The sequence below is a fragment of the Balaenoptera borealis genome (assembly GCF_965194805.1).
Source record: "Balaenoptera borealis genome assembly, chromosome: 11".
In the NCBI taxonomy this organism is placed as follows: domain Eukaryota; kingdom Metazoa; phylum Chordata; class Mammalia; order Artiodactyla; family Balaenopteridae; genus Balaenoptera; species Balaenoptera borealis.
In genome coordinates, this window is record NC_138868.1 from 68,208,778 (window position 1) to 68,225,017 (window position 16,240).

The 16,240-nt window shown below is 35.2% G+C and overlaps 1 pseudogene across 1 annotated transcript; it reads left to right on the forward strand.

The window, feature by feature from the left end:
* The first annotated feature begins 1,350 nt into the window (after window positions 1-1,350).
* On the forward strand, window positions 1,351-7,637 carry LOC309605136 (mitochondrial import inner membrane translocase subunit TIM16 pseudogene; annotated as a pseudogene). Its single transcript has one exon. The product of its transcript is annotated as a mitochondrial import inner membrane translocase subunit TIM16 pseudogene (transcript).
* Window positions 7,638-16,240: the final 8,603 nt, after the last annotated feature.

Below are 16,240 nucleotides of genomic sequence, written 5' to 3' on the forward strand. Positions count from 1 at the left end.
TATCCTCCCCATCTGAATGAAATATTTAGGTATTAATCTAACAAAATATGTGCAAAATTTATATGCTGAAAACTACAAAACACTGATGACAGAAATCAAAGAAAACCTAAATAAATGGAGAGCAGTGATATTCTGTTAACAGATTGAAAGATGTGATATCAATTCTCCCCAAATGGATCTGTGGATTTAATTCAATCCCAAATAAAATCCTAGCAGGATTCCTAGTAGATATAGATAAGCTGATTCCAAAATTTATGTGAAAAGCTCTAGGAACTTGAATATTCAAAAAAAATTAATCAGAATCAAATTGGAGAACCCACACTACCTGACATTAACATGTTATAAAGCTACAGTAATCTAGACAGCATGGCATTGGCAAAAGGACAGACACACATACCAATCAAACAAAATACAGATTTCTGAAATTGACCTTCAGATGTGATCAACTGATTTTTGACAAATGGGCAAAGGCAATTCAATGTAGAATGGACAGTATTTTCAACAAATGATGCTGGAACAATTGGACATCCATATAAAAAGAGAACCTGTAATAACATATTATATACAAAAATTAACTCAAATTGGTCCATAGACCTAAATGTAAATTGTAAAACACTGATGAAAGTGTAGGAAATAATCCTCATGATCCTGAGTCAAGCAAATAGATCTTAGATACAAAATCAAAAGCATGAACCATAGAAACAAACAAAAAAGATAAATTGAGCTCTATCAAAATTTAAAAAATTTTCTCTCTGAAGGACATCATAAAGAAATTGAGAAGGAAAGATACAGAGTAGCAGAAGATATTTATAAATTACAAATTTGACAGAAGTCTTGTATCAAGAACATAAAAAAAACACAAAAATTAATATGAAGAAAGAACAGTAAAAATGGGGAAAATACGTTAATAGACACTTCATTAAAGAAAATATCTGGCTTTAAAATAATCACATGAAAACATGTTCAACATCTTTAGTCATTAGGGAAATTCAAATTAATACCACAATGAAATCATTACAGATTTATTCAAATGACTACTATAAAAAAATACTGACAAGGCTATATGGATGACAGACAATTGAAAATCTGTCACATTGATTTTCTGAAAGAATACAAATGCTACAGATACTTTAGAAAACAGTTTGAAAGTTAAACATATAATTGTCATATGTCCCAAAAAAGTGAATTTTATTGCATGTAAATTAAAAAAAAGTTAATAAATACAACTCCTGTAATGCTGCTTGATCTTTAGAGGTATTATATTAGCATGTTTTCCTTAGGCATCCTGTAGCTTCACGAAAGCTTTCATATTCTAATATTTTTAATATGATTGTTATATACTAGATACATATATTATCTAATTCAACTCCCTACAACAGCACTATAAGGAATATACTATTCCAGTTTTACAAATGAACAAATACTTATTCTCAAACTACTAACTGGGGGTGCAAGAATTGAAAACCAATCCATTGAATTAAAATCCCAGTGTTATTTCCACTTATTTTTCTGACATGGTGTATTAACAGTCTTTACACCCAAAGGCCATCCACCCATCTTTCTCTTTACATCAAATTCAAAAAACACAATAGAAAATGGTAGTGAGCATAAGAATTTGCATTTTCTTCACTCTTCCCTCTGACTTTTGATTCTATACTTAGTATCATTTGGAAACTTTTTAATAAATTTTCATCTTGTTTTTAAAACTCGTATTATTATGACTTTTTGGCAGAGACTTACTTGATTACCAAGTCATTGTTAATACATAAGTTTTTCTATTATGATGAAACATTTCCTTTCTTAACTCAAGTTCTGGAAGGTTTTTTGTGTCTGTCATAAGTTTTCTCTCCAGATCTCTTGGCCTTGAACAATCTCTTAACAGGTAAATGTTTTCTCATTTATCTTTATTGCACTCACTATGGAATATACCACTTATGTCTTTTATTTATTATTTGTATTTATAAGCAGCATCTTTTATTTTATTTCTTGATAATGAAAGTTTTGGTAGAGAAAATTTTATTTTCTGTAGCATTCTAAGCATCCTATCTGTGACTATGCAGATATCCTTAGCATGTAACTTAGTATATCTAGGTTTGGTGCTGCTATGCAAGACGCTGTTACCTTGACTTCCTCCAAAAACCTTCTCTTCTGGATAATTTCACTGAAGCCTCTAATAATCTAATTCCATTTGATATATATATTAAGTATGCACTATCTTACTAAGCAGAATAAAGCAATAGTTAAGAATACAAATTTGCATTTTAAAATAAGATCTTACTGTTAAGAAAAATAGTAACAAACATATTGCATAATGTGTACATGTATTATTTAAATTAAAGATATTCTGTTTTTCAAATAGAACTGTCAAGTACTCTCAAATATTATTAATATCATTGCTCATTATTTTTTCCCATCAAAATAAAAAAGTAAAATTTGTTTAGATGTCCTGAATTATGCAGTTTTGATATAACAGCACTAACCTGTGCTTATGAGAATCGATCCTCTGATAATGAACTGTTCCCTATAGCTCTTTCCACTGGGCAGGGACTCTGAGGGGATACTACTCAAACTTCTGTCCAACTCTGCAGAGGAAAGATCTCCAGTAAGCCTGAAGCACACTTTAGAAAGTACATACTCTAGGGTAGATTAAATTTACCTGTGCTGGCATATTAATTATACGTAAATCCTGTAAACTATTCCTCTAGAGTCTCTGATTAATTCGAGAATCTTATAATATGGAAAAGACACTGAATAGATGTTAGTAAAATTGGACATGGCATCGCATTTGAGGCAGCATAATTAGAATGATTAGAACTGTGGTGGATCCTAGTGTCAATTCTGCCTCTACTACATGTAACCTGGCTCACCGTTTGGACAAGTTACCTAACTTCTCGAAAGTTGTGTCCTCATCAATTCATTTACTTCTATAATGTAGCCTATGATCTCATTTGTTTTGGGGCAGCTATAACACAACTAAAATGCAATTGTCTATCAGGATTTCAGGCCCTGAGCAAAACCAAGTGCATTTAATCTTAGCTCCAACTCTTATTAGCAGTGTAAACTTTGGCAAGTTACTGTTCATCCCTTTGCCTCCATTTCTTAATCTGTAAAAAATACATGACGATAAACCTACCATAGAGGGTTGTGGAAGAGTACATAAGATAACTGATGTAAGTTACATAACACAGGGCCAGGCACATGGAAGTCATTCAAGAAATATGATGATAGAGAAGGTGATGATGATAACGTTGGTGTCATGCCGCATGAATACCATGCTCTCTCCCCGTGTAAGATATTGCTTTTGTACCTCGGCAAACAATGTTACGTTTATCGCATAAATGCCATCTTGTTTGTTTTAGTTTATTATTCAATCTTATTGAGAAATTTGTGTTTTTTGTGCCTTGATTCTGTCCTATCACCTACATATGTGTTACGTAGTGCCTCCCTTACAGATAATAAGCATGAAGCAAGGCATGTCTGAGCTCCAAACACTAGTGGCAAAGTAGTAAAATTCACGGTGTAAGACAATGTTAATTAATTTGAGGTATAATATCTGTGGATATTTTTTAAATACTGGACATTCACTCATATAACTATGATCATGCAACATGCAGTTCTCCACGCAGACCACAAGAATATAAAGAGAAAAGAATCAAATGCCTGCTTGATTCATGATACTCTCTGCTTGATATACTGGTAGAGTTATCCCATTTTAGAAAAACCTAAAATTAATGTACACATCTTGCCTGACTGCATGGATAATGGTGCCACTAAGACTGATAATACAGGAAGAAAAAATTGTGGGGAAAGAGGATGAGTTCAGTTTAATGTGAAAAGCCTGGATATGGAAATATATCTTGTAGATAGATAGTTTAGAAGTCTGTACTTTTAAGAGAGACCTAGAAAAACAAATGTAGGTGTCACAATCTTTGATAGGCCAGGGCTAGACATTCTGTAAGCCTAATCAAGTAGTAAGTAATAGGGGTAGGAGTATATGTATATTGAAGAGTAAGAGTTACTTTATATGTGTGTTAACAAGACCCTTACCCTAGCCTAATGACTCAATGGCAGCAAGCTCACAGTTTTGGTCTCCTCTGGCCATGTTAGCGGCTAAACCCATTGAACTTCATCAATACTCTGGATCTGGGAATAGTGAAAATGAGGAATCTGTCCACTTTTTTGATTCCTTTGTCTTGTATACATTCTTTGTACTCTTTGTATGCTGATTAAATAGCAAAACAGAAGTGAAAGCAATTTTAAACCTAGTCTGATTGCTCATTCTCGCCAAACTTGTAACCTAGACCTGCCTCTGAGGTCTGGCTTACCTCTTCATCATATTTAAAGTCATGACTATGAACAAAATAATGTAGAGTGCGGAGAACAATAAACTGAAGATAAAACTCTATAATAGGTGTCATAATTACTTTTAGAGCTTGGATATTAATATGTCTATTGAGACCTCTGGTGGCCCTGGAGGTACACCACTGAGATTCCCTTAAAGAGAACTTGCTATAAGGAACATAGTTGGCTGGCCCTCTCCAACTACTGTACCTTTGGACCTCAACGGTATTCACACTGAGGCCCCCTGTTCCCCCCCCAATCTCCCCACTCCTTCTGAAAAAATGAACACGGTGAAGGTACTAGTGTAAGTCCATTTCTGCTCTGGGATTTCCCAGGGGTCTGGCTGAGACTTTCCCAGAGCTGCACTGAAGTTGGAGGCTCTTCTTATCCAATCAATCCTCCTTCCTTTTTCCTTTCAGAAGTGTCAGGCTTGGATTGTTTTATGTAGACTTCGCACACACTAAACCTGCTCCATCTGCCACTTGTCTTTCACAGGCATTTCCTCCCATCAGTCACGTGCAGTGCAACTCATTCTGTCTTAGTATCCTCATATAGGAGGACTCAAGCTGTATCAAAACATAATCTTTAGAATGAAAGCGAAAGCAATAGTATTGTTCTTTAATCCTAACAATTGCATAATATAAAGTTTCATCCACCATTATACACAGATTATCTGTAATGAATAAACAATTTTGGAGAAATGAAAATCCCAGTCGTATGATGAAATTAACCACTTTTCATTGTTCCTCTCATATAGTGTAGGGCTAAGCATGACTATTTGGAAGGATTATTGTGAAGACTAAATTATACAAAACATGTCAAAGCATAAAATTACTAATTAAATATTAGGCTTTCCTCCCCCTTTCCAACTCTGCTTCCTTATCAGTCCTTTATAGTTCTCTGAACTTCACCTTGGCCCTTTATTTAATTGTATTCTCATAATACTCTATAGCTAAATAGGCTTTGTAACACCATTCCTCAGAAAGTACAAAAAGGTCTATCTAGGAGTAGAACCCAGGACTCCAAATTTCTGTGTCTTGCTCCCATAGATCTTATAACATCAAAGATAAGCATATGTGAACCTTGGCTACATCTTTACAGCAAGTTAATGCTGAAATAGGCCAATTTTACATAGAGAACAAATTCAAATAATATCAGGTTGGTACAAAATAGCGGCATCTTAGTGAGCCATGTCTTTTTCCTCTTTGTTGCTGGAAAACATAATCTGAGGGTAGCTATTCTTTTCCTATTATTGATTTCTCTGCACTTTCATTATTTTGGATCAGGTAAATTCTGGTTTCTTTTGTGGTTTACAGAAAGGACATATCAAACCGAGATTTACAGCCCCCAAAGAGACCAGCTTTAAAAGAATACTTCAATAGTGGTGAATAAACAGACAAATATCTAATGGGGTAAAGCCAGACCCACTTGTTCCTTTTGATCGTAAAGCTTGGTGTTAGTATTTGTAATAACAGAAGGCTGATATATTTATTTCAGAAGGTCTGCACCTAGCTGATGTGCTTTTTATGTGGTAGAATGATATAGCAAAAAGAGAAAATGCTTTGGAATTACACAGACATAGTTTTGAATGTGTGCTGCACTATTTTTTTTAAAACTATGTGAATGTGTCTTTAAACTCCATGGGTCTCAGTATTTTTATTTATAAAAGTAGATGATTGTAGTGCCTACTTCACAGAGTTTATATGTAGATTAAATGAGATGATTTTTTTTTTAAATATCAAATATTCTGCTGGATATACAATACGGACTTAAGCAAGTTCTTATTAATGGGCTACTGATCAGCTGAAAATCATCCACTCATTCACTTATTCAACGAATATTTGTTGAGCATTCCCTATGTGTCAGATGACAGTCTAGATGCCAGGAGGCAGTGATAAACAAAATAAAGATCCTGCTCACAAAAAGACATATGACAATATGTGATACAAAAAAAATAAATACATTAAGTGGTTAGAGTTTGCAAGGTGGTATTATTTAAAAATTTTTTTTTTTTAATTTATTTATTTTTGGCTGCATTGGCTCTTCGTTGCTGTACGAGGGTTTCTCACTGCAGTGGCCTCTCCCGCTGCACAGCATGGGCTCCAGGTGCGTGGGCCCCAGCAGTTGTGGCACGCAGGCCTAGTTACTCCGCACGATGTGGGATCTTCTCAACACAGGACTCGAATCTGCGTCCGCTGCACTCACAGGCGGATTCCCAACCACTGCGCCACCAGGGAAGTCCCCAAGTAGTAATATTTTAGATCAGGTAGCTAAGAAGTCACCTTTGAGAAGGTGACATTTGAACTGAGAACTGAATGACACAGGGAGGCAAATCATACAAACAGTGAGGTGACGAGTATTCCAGAGAGGAGAAAAAGAAGGTGCAAAGCCTAGAGATTGTAGCCTGCTGCAGATGTTTGAGAATCAGAACGTAGTTGAAGTGAAGGGTGTGAAAAGAATGGCAAGAAAGAAAGTAGGACGAGCTGCCCTAGTGGCGCAGTTTTTAAGACTCCACCTGGCAATACAGGGGACAAGGGTTCGAACCTTGGTCCAGGAAGTACTGGCCGTACAAGCAGCCCAGGCAAGAGATGATGGAAATTTAGTCTGGTAGCAGTGATAAAGTTTGGTAGAAAAGGAGAGATTTCGGATAATTTTGAAAGTAAAGTGGACAACAATTATCCAACAGATTATACGATTGTTTGGGGAGAAAAGTACCAAAAATGAAACTGACTTTTTTGAAACAACGCGCATGCCCAGCGCACGCGCTCTTCGCAGCTTCCCTTGACCTTTGCCCCGCCGGCGGCCCCGGAGCCGGGGCCCGCGGGGCCAGGAAGCCGGAGCCTGTGCTCCCGAAGCAGAACGGCTGCCATGGCCAAGTACCTGGCCCAGATCATTGTGATAGGCGTGCAGGTGGTGGGCAGGGCCTTTGCCCGGGCCCTGCGACAGGAGTTTGCAGCCAGCCAGGCAGCAGCTGACGCCCGGGGACGTGCCAGACAGCAGTCTGCAGCCGCCTCCAACCTCTCCGGCCTCAGCCTCCAGGAGACGCAGCAGATTCTCAACGTCTTCAAGCTGAGCCCTGAGGAGACCCAGAAGCTTCCCCCGCTTCTGTAACCCAGGGACCCTCACCGTCTCCCCTCCTCTGCAGAACTACGAACACCTAGTCAAGGTGAGTGATAAATCCGTGGGCGCCTCCTTCTACCTGCTGTTAAAGGTGGTTCGAGCGAAGGAGCGCTTTGAGGAGCAACTCAGAATCCAGGCCCAGGAAGACAGAGCGAGAGCAGCCGCCCAAAACGTGACCACTTGGCGCCTCCCACCGCGCCCGCCCTACCCCTCCACCCACCTCTAATTTATAGCTCGGTAATAAATGTCTTTATCGAAAGAAAAAACCAAAAACTGATATTTTGTGTCTTGTTTTTGAACTTCTAAAGGCATGATGCGGATGTTGAAAAACACTGCAGTGGATCGGTTTTACTCACCAGCCAACATCTACAACTTGAGTGCAACGCCAAGCTTGTTCAACACACTCTCTATGAATTACTTTCACGCAAACTCCAGATATCGCATTATCCATATGTAAGTACTTCAATATATATTTCTAAAATATAAGGACTCCTTAAATTTCTAACCACAGGGCCATACATTTATCAATGCCACTAAACTTGCATAATACCACTAAATTAACAATAAAATCATCAAAGTATGGTTGTGTTCACATTTGTCTGAATAATTTATAATTTGTTTTTATAGTATGTTTATTTCAATAAGGATCCAGGAAAATATACACATTGCAATTTATTGATATGCCTGTTAAGTCTCTTTTGATCTAAGCTTGTAATATTCTATTTCTTTGTCTTTCTTTCTCTCTTTCAATCTTTCTTTCCCTTTTTCTGATTGAAGTTCAGTTTTTACATATCCTGTAAATTGATAGATACAGATTGAGTTTTTTGCTTGTTTTTGCTAGGCTATTTCACAGAAGGTGTGACATCACCATTAGGTGATAACTGATGTCTTGGTCTATCTTTTTGTAATATTATTAGTCATTAATTATATCTACCAGATCCATTAATCTAAAAATTCAGATTTGTCCTTCATTTTTGGCTAGAATACTTTTATAAAAAGAACCTTCCTCTCGGCAACTTTTGGTTATACAGAGGCAGAGATAAAAGTTTAAATCTTTCCTTTTACTGATTCCTAAGTGTCCTCTGAAGGTGATCAATAAGGTTTATTTGTTTGTTTGTTTGAATTATTATGAGCTTAGGGATTTAAATACGTTTTCACACAAAACTTGGATGGCTTCCATTTTTTCCGGCATGACAGAACAAATCCAGGCTTATCAGGTGTAATTCCTACTGGAGATGTGGAATTAGAAATTTTTCCACAGAGTTCTAATTCCGTTTAATTGGAAATAATATTTAAAAAGCACAATCTAGAATCTGGAGATGTTATTACCATTGGATTGTTTATTATTTCTAAGTGTTTTCAGTGAACAGAACCAAAAAATGTATAAATCTTTAAAAGATAAAAATACAACATGAGTCCTACTAATATTTTTATTTCAAAGTCAAGACTACAGAGGTTTCACTTAAAGTCATTGATTTTTTACTTTATCTCCTTTTAACCACCCTAAAAACTTGATTTTTAATGTTATCAATATAATTATTTGATATTTTCCACAGCATATGTGTGTGCATGTGTACACGTTTGTACACCCACACACACAGTAGGCTTAGAGTAAGAGCATAAATACTACCCCAAAAGATAGAATTAGCAAAAGTAGTTTAATTTTGCCTCTCCCATTGTCCTTAAGGAATATACTGTCAAATAATTGAATTTAAAAGTTATATGTAATATTTCTGTTGTGTGTAGCTATACTACCAAATGAACACAAGTTGGGTTCATTTGTTTAACTTCTCTTTTGATTTTTACTTACTGCTTTTTAAAAGTTTATTTAATTTTTATAATACTGTTGAAGTTCTTATTATTCTCTCTAGTCTTATTCTATAAAATCTCCAGAAACATTGAATTAGAGAATACTGAATCATTTCACTTAAAGGAAATACAGGGTTAGGTTCCTGTGAGCCTCTGGTCACTTTTTCGTCAACTAATCAATACATGACCTTGTAATATGTGTATTTCTGTTTAAAGACACGTTATTTAATATATGTTGTTGGTTCATTAACATTGAACTCACAGCCAACACCAGTATAACTCATGCCTGAATGAAGTTTACCTAAGACACATATCCTCTTCATAAGGCACGTTACATCCTTCTTGCGCTTAGGAACACTAGACAGCATTGCAGTGCTATGCTTGGGCCATTTTAAACAGTGAAATCACTAACACAAAACACAAAAAAGCAGAAAACATGGCACTAAGTAGATCGCAGAAAAGACATTTGTTTACAGTATGATAACTGAAATAAGAAAGCAAAGTGTTGCCTTGTTAGACCTCAGCTGGGTACTTGAGCCATCAGGCAAACTCAAACTTTCTGCTGCTCCTTTCATGTCAACCAGTGACTAAGAAAGTTTTCTCCCTGAGTATGTTGGTGAGTGCCTGTGACTTTTACTGAGGAAAAGAACACTGGCTAGAGAAGGAGTTTTTGAATGAGACATCAAAACTTCAGTTTCATACATGTTAAGCTTCTAATGCTTGATACATTTCCAACTGGAATAGTCAGGTAGAGTATTGAGTCAATGGAAACACCAGGGCTGGAGGTAAAATTCTAGGAATCATCAGATAGATGATGTTGTATATGGCATATAACTGGATTAAATCACCAGTAGGTGATTGAGGAGAGGTATAAGGACTTATTTTGGGGACATTTTAACAGTTAGGAGCCTCAGCTCCTAATTCAAGAGGAGAATTAATGAATAAATATTTTAAAAGAAGTGACCCATTAGATAAAAGGGAAATCAAGAGAGTATGTCTCAGATGCCAAGTGAAGAAAATGTCAAAATAAATGATACTGCCAAATGTCACAGAAAATTTGAATTAGGTAAGCCTGTTAGTGACTATTAGATTTGGTGCCACAGAGATTATTGGTGCCAATATTCTTTTGACAAGAAAAGGCTTTGTAGTGTGCGGTCATAGAGTAATTCTTTTTATTGAAGTATTTTTTAAATAAAATGGTGGAAAGGAGATGGCATTCACTAGATAATTGCCTTTTATGAGAAGAGGGGATAGATCATGAAAGCAAAGTCCTTATGTTGACTAGCGGTTCTGGAATTTAGTTCTTTAGTGGAGGACTGACCATGGAAAGGAGCATAGACTTTCATCCATGAAAAGAAGAAAGATTATATGTATACAAATACAAGTAGATTTACACATGTTGTGGTTGAAGCAATTTGAAATTATATTCTTGTTGCACCTAATTTCTAATGAAATGTGAAATTCTGTTGTCTCTGGAAATAAGAAACTTGAGTGTAAGAAAGTGTTAGGAGAGGCTGGAGAAAAAAGCAGTAGGTATGAAACACGTACCCAAGTGAGTGGAAGAGTGGACTGACCAGAGGAATATATTGGAGTCCTACCTGGTGCTTGCAGCCATACATTTGAAGTGAGACTGGTCATTCATTGTGTTTCATGTTTTCCTTAGGCACCTTAAGCTGTTTGAAGGCAGCAAAGACTATATGGACTGTTAGATTTACCCAAAATTGGAACTTTGTGAGTAAGTAGACACAAGAGAGGGAATGTGTCAATATAGTGGAAGATAAGTACAAATAAGTGATTATATCAATGGATAACTGAATCAAAGATAAGTAAGAAAAAAGATAAGTAAAATAAATTTTGGGGAAAATTTATGTGAGGACATATGAAGTAATGGATGTTTAAAATTTGGGAAAATAAAGATTCTGTTGGTATAAATTGGGTTACTTGAAGTAATAGGATATTGTGTTTAGAAAGTAGGATTCCATACATTAATATTTTAAAAGCAGTATAATTATTGGTAACATCAAATTTTAAAATAACAGTTTTCAAAAAATTTTGGTGATAGAAAATAAGAAATATAGAGTTTCCAAAGATCTTGACTTGAAATTGCACTTAGTCTTTAGAACCCTCAACATTTTACATTGAGACACACTTCCTAAACATACACACATACACATGAATTAAAAAGTTTCACAAAACAATATTAACCCTTAATACATTAAAAAATCATATTTTCTATTCTATTACATTCATTTTTTAAAAAATGTCAATAGTGATGTGTTCAATTGATTCTGTGACTCACCAAAGGTCACAATATGCATTTTGAAAACAATTGTTTAGAGTGTGACTATGGAGGATGGTGAACAAGATAAACTGTAGATTTTTCAGTGAACAATGTAGGATTAATAATGGAGGGAGAGAGAGATTGGTGTTAGAATCTTCAAGGAATGAATAGCACAGACTTAGCAGATGACTGAAGCAAGGAGAGGAAGTGTATCACCAAGGAGTGGTCATTCATTTCAAAATGGTATATTACCAGATTACTAGAGACAGACTGATCCTTCTATTACTGTGTGTGTGTGTGTATATATATGTGTGTGTACGTTTCTTTTTATACGTTCTATACTTATTATGTGAATATAGGATTGTATGATTGTTCCCTAAAAGTGTATCCATGCTCTTACAGAAAAAGCATGTGGAAATACCTAAAGCAAAATGTCTTTGCAGGGGACAATCACCAGGGGAAAATAAATGTTTCTGGAACTGGATTCTAGAATGGTTGGGTGGTTCTTATTTATTTATTTATTTTTTTTTAAAGAACTTTTTTTTTTTAAACTTATTTATTTATTTTTAGCTGCGTTGGGTCTTCGTTTCTGTGCGAGGGCTTTCTCAAGTTGTGGCAAGCGGGGGCCACTCTTCATTGCGGTGCGCGGGCCTCTCACTATCGTGGCCTCTCTTGTCGCGGAGCACAGGCTCCAGACTCGCAGGCTCAGTAATTGTGGCTCACGGGCCCAGTTGCTCCGCGGCATGTGAGATCCTCCCAGACCAGGGCTTGAACCCGTGTCCCCTGCATTGGCAGGCAGATTCTCAACCACTGCGCCACCGGGGAAGCCCCTGGGTGGTTCTTATTTAGATAAGAATGTATGAATTTCTTGGTTTATGCTATAAAAAGACACAGATGGATGCTTTATAAACAAGATGTTAAAATACCCTTATCCATAAAAGGGATGTACAAGAACGTGGAATGGTATTTCAAACACAAGATAAATAATTTAAAATTTTAAACAAATTCCACAGTCTGTGAGCACAATTGTGTCCATTACTAACATGTTTTTGAATTTATTTTTCTTTGGTTATTCCTTAGTATTCTACTGAATTAAAAAAATAATGACAACCAGTCTCAATTGTGCTAAATGAGATAAACTAAAATGTTTTTTGTTTTCACATTCTAGGTTCAGATTAGCAAACGGGGAGTAGCAATGCCTTTGAGGTCAGATTGGTGGATAATAATGGTACTAAAGTCAAGAAAACCCAAAGGAGAGTTGAAGAAATAGAGGGGCAGATTTGGAGCCATTTGCTCACCTGATTTCAAGTATTAATTTAGATGTTCTGTGCCATACTTTTATTACGAAATATACCTTTTTCTTACACTGATGAGTCTAAGAAACATAAAAGGTGAAATATTTATTTAGAATAAACTCCATAGACAAATGAAAGAAACTGCCTACTTAGAAATCAGCGAAGTCAATTAATTAACGTGTTTTTATTGAGGCCACTTTATGTGCCCAGCATTATGCAAGGTGCCCTTAGGAGACACGATTAAGAAAAAAGCTTTCTTACAATTAAAAACCCTTAAAGACTTTTCAAAATAAATGAACATTTTGTGTAACATAATGCAATGCATATTTTCCTAGTCCTGCTGATGACATCTCCCTTAAAGTAACTTTATAATATGAATGCTTGTGGCAGTGACTTAAGAGTTAAAATTACTCAAGGGAGGCTTCTGTAGTAACCAATTACTACTCTATTTCAGTGAGTTAAAATAGATACTTTTCTCTCCTCACAGTGGTACCATTTATGAAGTAGGAAAACTTTAATTTGGAAGATTAATATAAAGTAAAGAATTTATTATATATATGTGTGTGTGTGTGTGTATATATATACATATATATATATATATATATACACACACATACACCAAAGAAAGGAACATTGCCAAGTTAAAAGAAATGGAAGATAGGCAGGAATGGGATTTAAAGAAAACTAGAAAGAAAAGTCTTGGATTGTTATCTACTGTAGGTCTATTTCTTTCATTGACACTTGGCATCTTCTCTTTGATGTGAATGAATGCAGCTGCAGCTCTCTGCCAACTATAATTTTGTTGGCAGTAATTCTAACCTAGAAGAGGGCACAAGATTGCTACTTATCCAGCAGAAACAAAGGCAGTGTGATGCTTAATTCCATGTTCATGCTACTTCATTTTTACTATACTTGATAAATCATTTATTCTTCCTGCTTTATTTTAAGCCCTAGGTATTTGAGCATGGCATGACATGTTTTACTCTAAACTATCAACAAAGTACTCATAATAGAGAAATCAACCAAAAATACTCATCATCATCATCATCATAAATTAAGAAACTGACATGTACTGGGTGGTAATTACTATTTGCCAGACAGGATGCAAAGCACTTTGCATGTATTACTCATATAATTCAGTAAGTTACAAAATATCCATTACTCTTACCATTTTATGGATGAAGAAACTAGGATTAGATAAATTAACAACCCTGCCAAAACCTGTATACTAGTACATTGCAGATTAGGTATTGGCTTTCTACCACTGTGTTAGGGAATAAACAATGTTTCAATGTTGTATTTCATATCTCTTCAAAAGAATTAAGAGACGACTGATGAGGAGAATAAAAAGTACAGAAAATATTTATCTACTTACCCAAATATTTGAATCTCAATAAGAAAAAAATCATGGTGCAAATAAATACTTTAAAAATGTGATAGATCACTGATAAACACTATTAATTTTTATTAAGCCAGGTGATAGCATTTTGAAATATTAGGATGCTATAGAGACCAACATAAAAATGATATTAATTAGTAAATCATTAAATGATTTTTAAAAGTTCTTAAACAATGAAAGAAGACCTCTAGAAATCTTTTTTTGTTGTTCTTCTTTTCTTTTTTAAAATTTCATTTTATTTATTTATTTTTTATACAGCAGGTTCTTATTAGTTACCTATCTTATACATATTAGTGTATATATGTCGATCCCAGTCTCCCAATTCATCCCACCACCTCCCCCCACTTTCCCGCCTTGGTGTCCATACGTTTGTTCTCTTTAAATATGATAAAATACCTAGCAATTGGAAGCATCAATCAAATTGTTTTTGAATACTAACATCATATGTATGTTTTACATCCAGTACTCAAAATGAACACCGAAAATTAAGATTACTGTATTTCCGTAGGGAAATGGAAACGTGAACTTAAGCTCAGATGAGGAATTAATTCAAATTTTATAATGTTGTGGCAAAATTGCAGTTTGCTCTGCATAATTCTACATTAGCTTAGATTCTTCAGTTTTTTTCTTTCTTTCTTGTTTCTTTTCCAGCCAGGCAGATATATTTTCCTTTTATCCCCAGATGCAAATTTTGAGACTGTAACCTTTTTCTCATACATTTATGTGTTCTTCACCATCAATAACACAGTCTTAGGCTCAAAATAGGGATTCACTTGTACATATCCTAGATGAAATATTATGAAGAAGAGTGGTTTTGGTGGTCGCTTGATGGTACAAGAAAGCAAGAAAAATGTTATATGAGAGAGGTAAGAATGAATTTTCAGTAAGTGCACTGAATAATGTTTTATTGGCTTTTCAAGCACTGTTCAACCTGTTTTGTTTAGTGACGCATTCAGGAAATTGTTATACATTCATGAGAAATTCAAGGTCAGGATCCATGTTCCACCTTACATATCTCTTTGTTAATATCTCTCTAAGAATACTCATAATGTATCTCATAATGCACTCATAATAATGTACTCATAACTTATCTCATAACATTTTAATCAGTTTGCCTGACTTCTGCCATAGACTGAGCCCCCAGAAAGCACTTTGAACCCTAAACACTTACTCCATGACTGGCATACAATAAATGATAAAAAAATTTTGGTTTTCAATTGATGATTGCACAGTATAAAATAATGAATTTGGTCTGTACTTTGATACTTTCTGGGCTCCTTTTCATTCAATATATAACCAAAGTTGCTGTTCTTGGTGATGATAGTCGTTACCTGTGATACATAATATAAGGGCTGATAACATCAATTTACAATAATTTAAAAATAGAATTTATATTTTTTATTAGTATGAAGATAAAATATTTTCATTATTAAAATTTGAAAATATAATGAAATCAAATTAATTTAAAAATTTACAATAACTCTCAATAGGGAAGGGGGTTGGCAGGGAGTATTACTCTGGAGTTGGTTCTGAGTATCAAACTATAGCTTGGTTGTGGGAAAGCTGTCAGGGGAGAGAAAAGAAAATGAGCAGAAAGTGGTTATGGTAACCACGATGACTGGGATGTATGGTACTTGTTTTCTAATCTCCTCACTGGAGTAGACATGCATTTTGAATATGGACTTGCCCATGAAGCTTCTGCCAGTATTGTATCCGTGGATTTATGGAATGCCACATTCATTGCCAAGATATTCTTTATAAAATTATTTCTGACCAAGGAACTAATTTCACAGCACAAGAAATGTAACAATGGGATGATGGCTGAATTGGAAGCAAAATAACAGAGCCCTAAGATAAATAGTGTGACTGTTTTCCAGAGATAAATACAATTACTGCTTGCGCTTTGAAAAGAGGTTGTGAACAAAAAATTGTTGCATCATGTTGCTTGGAATCTAAAGTTGCTATTGTTGATTTGTAGAAATTTAAATATGTGGA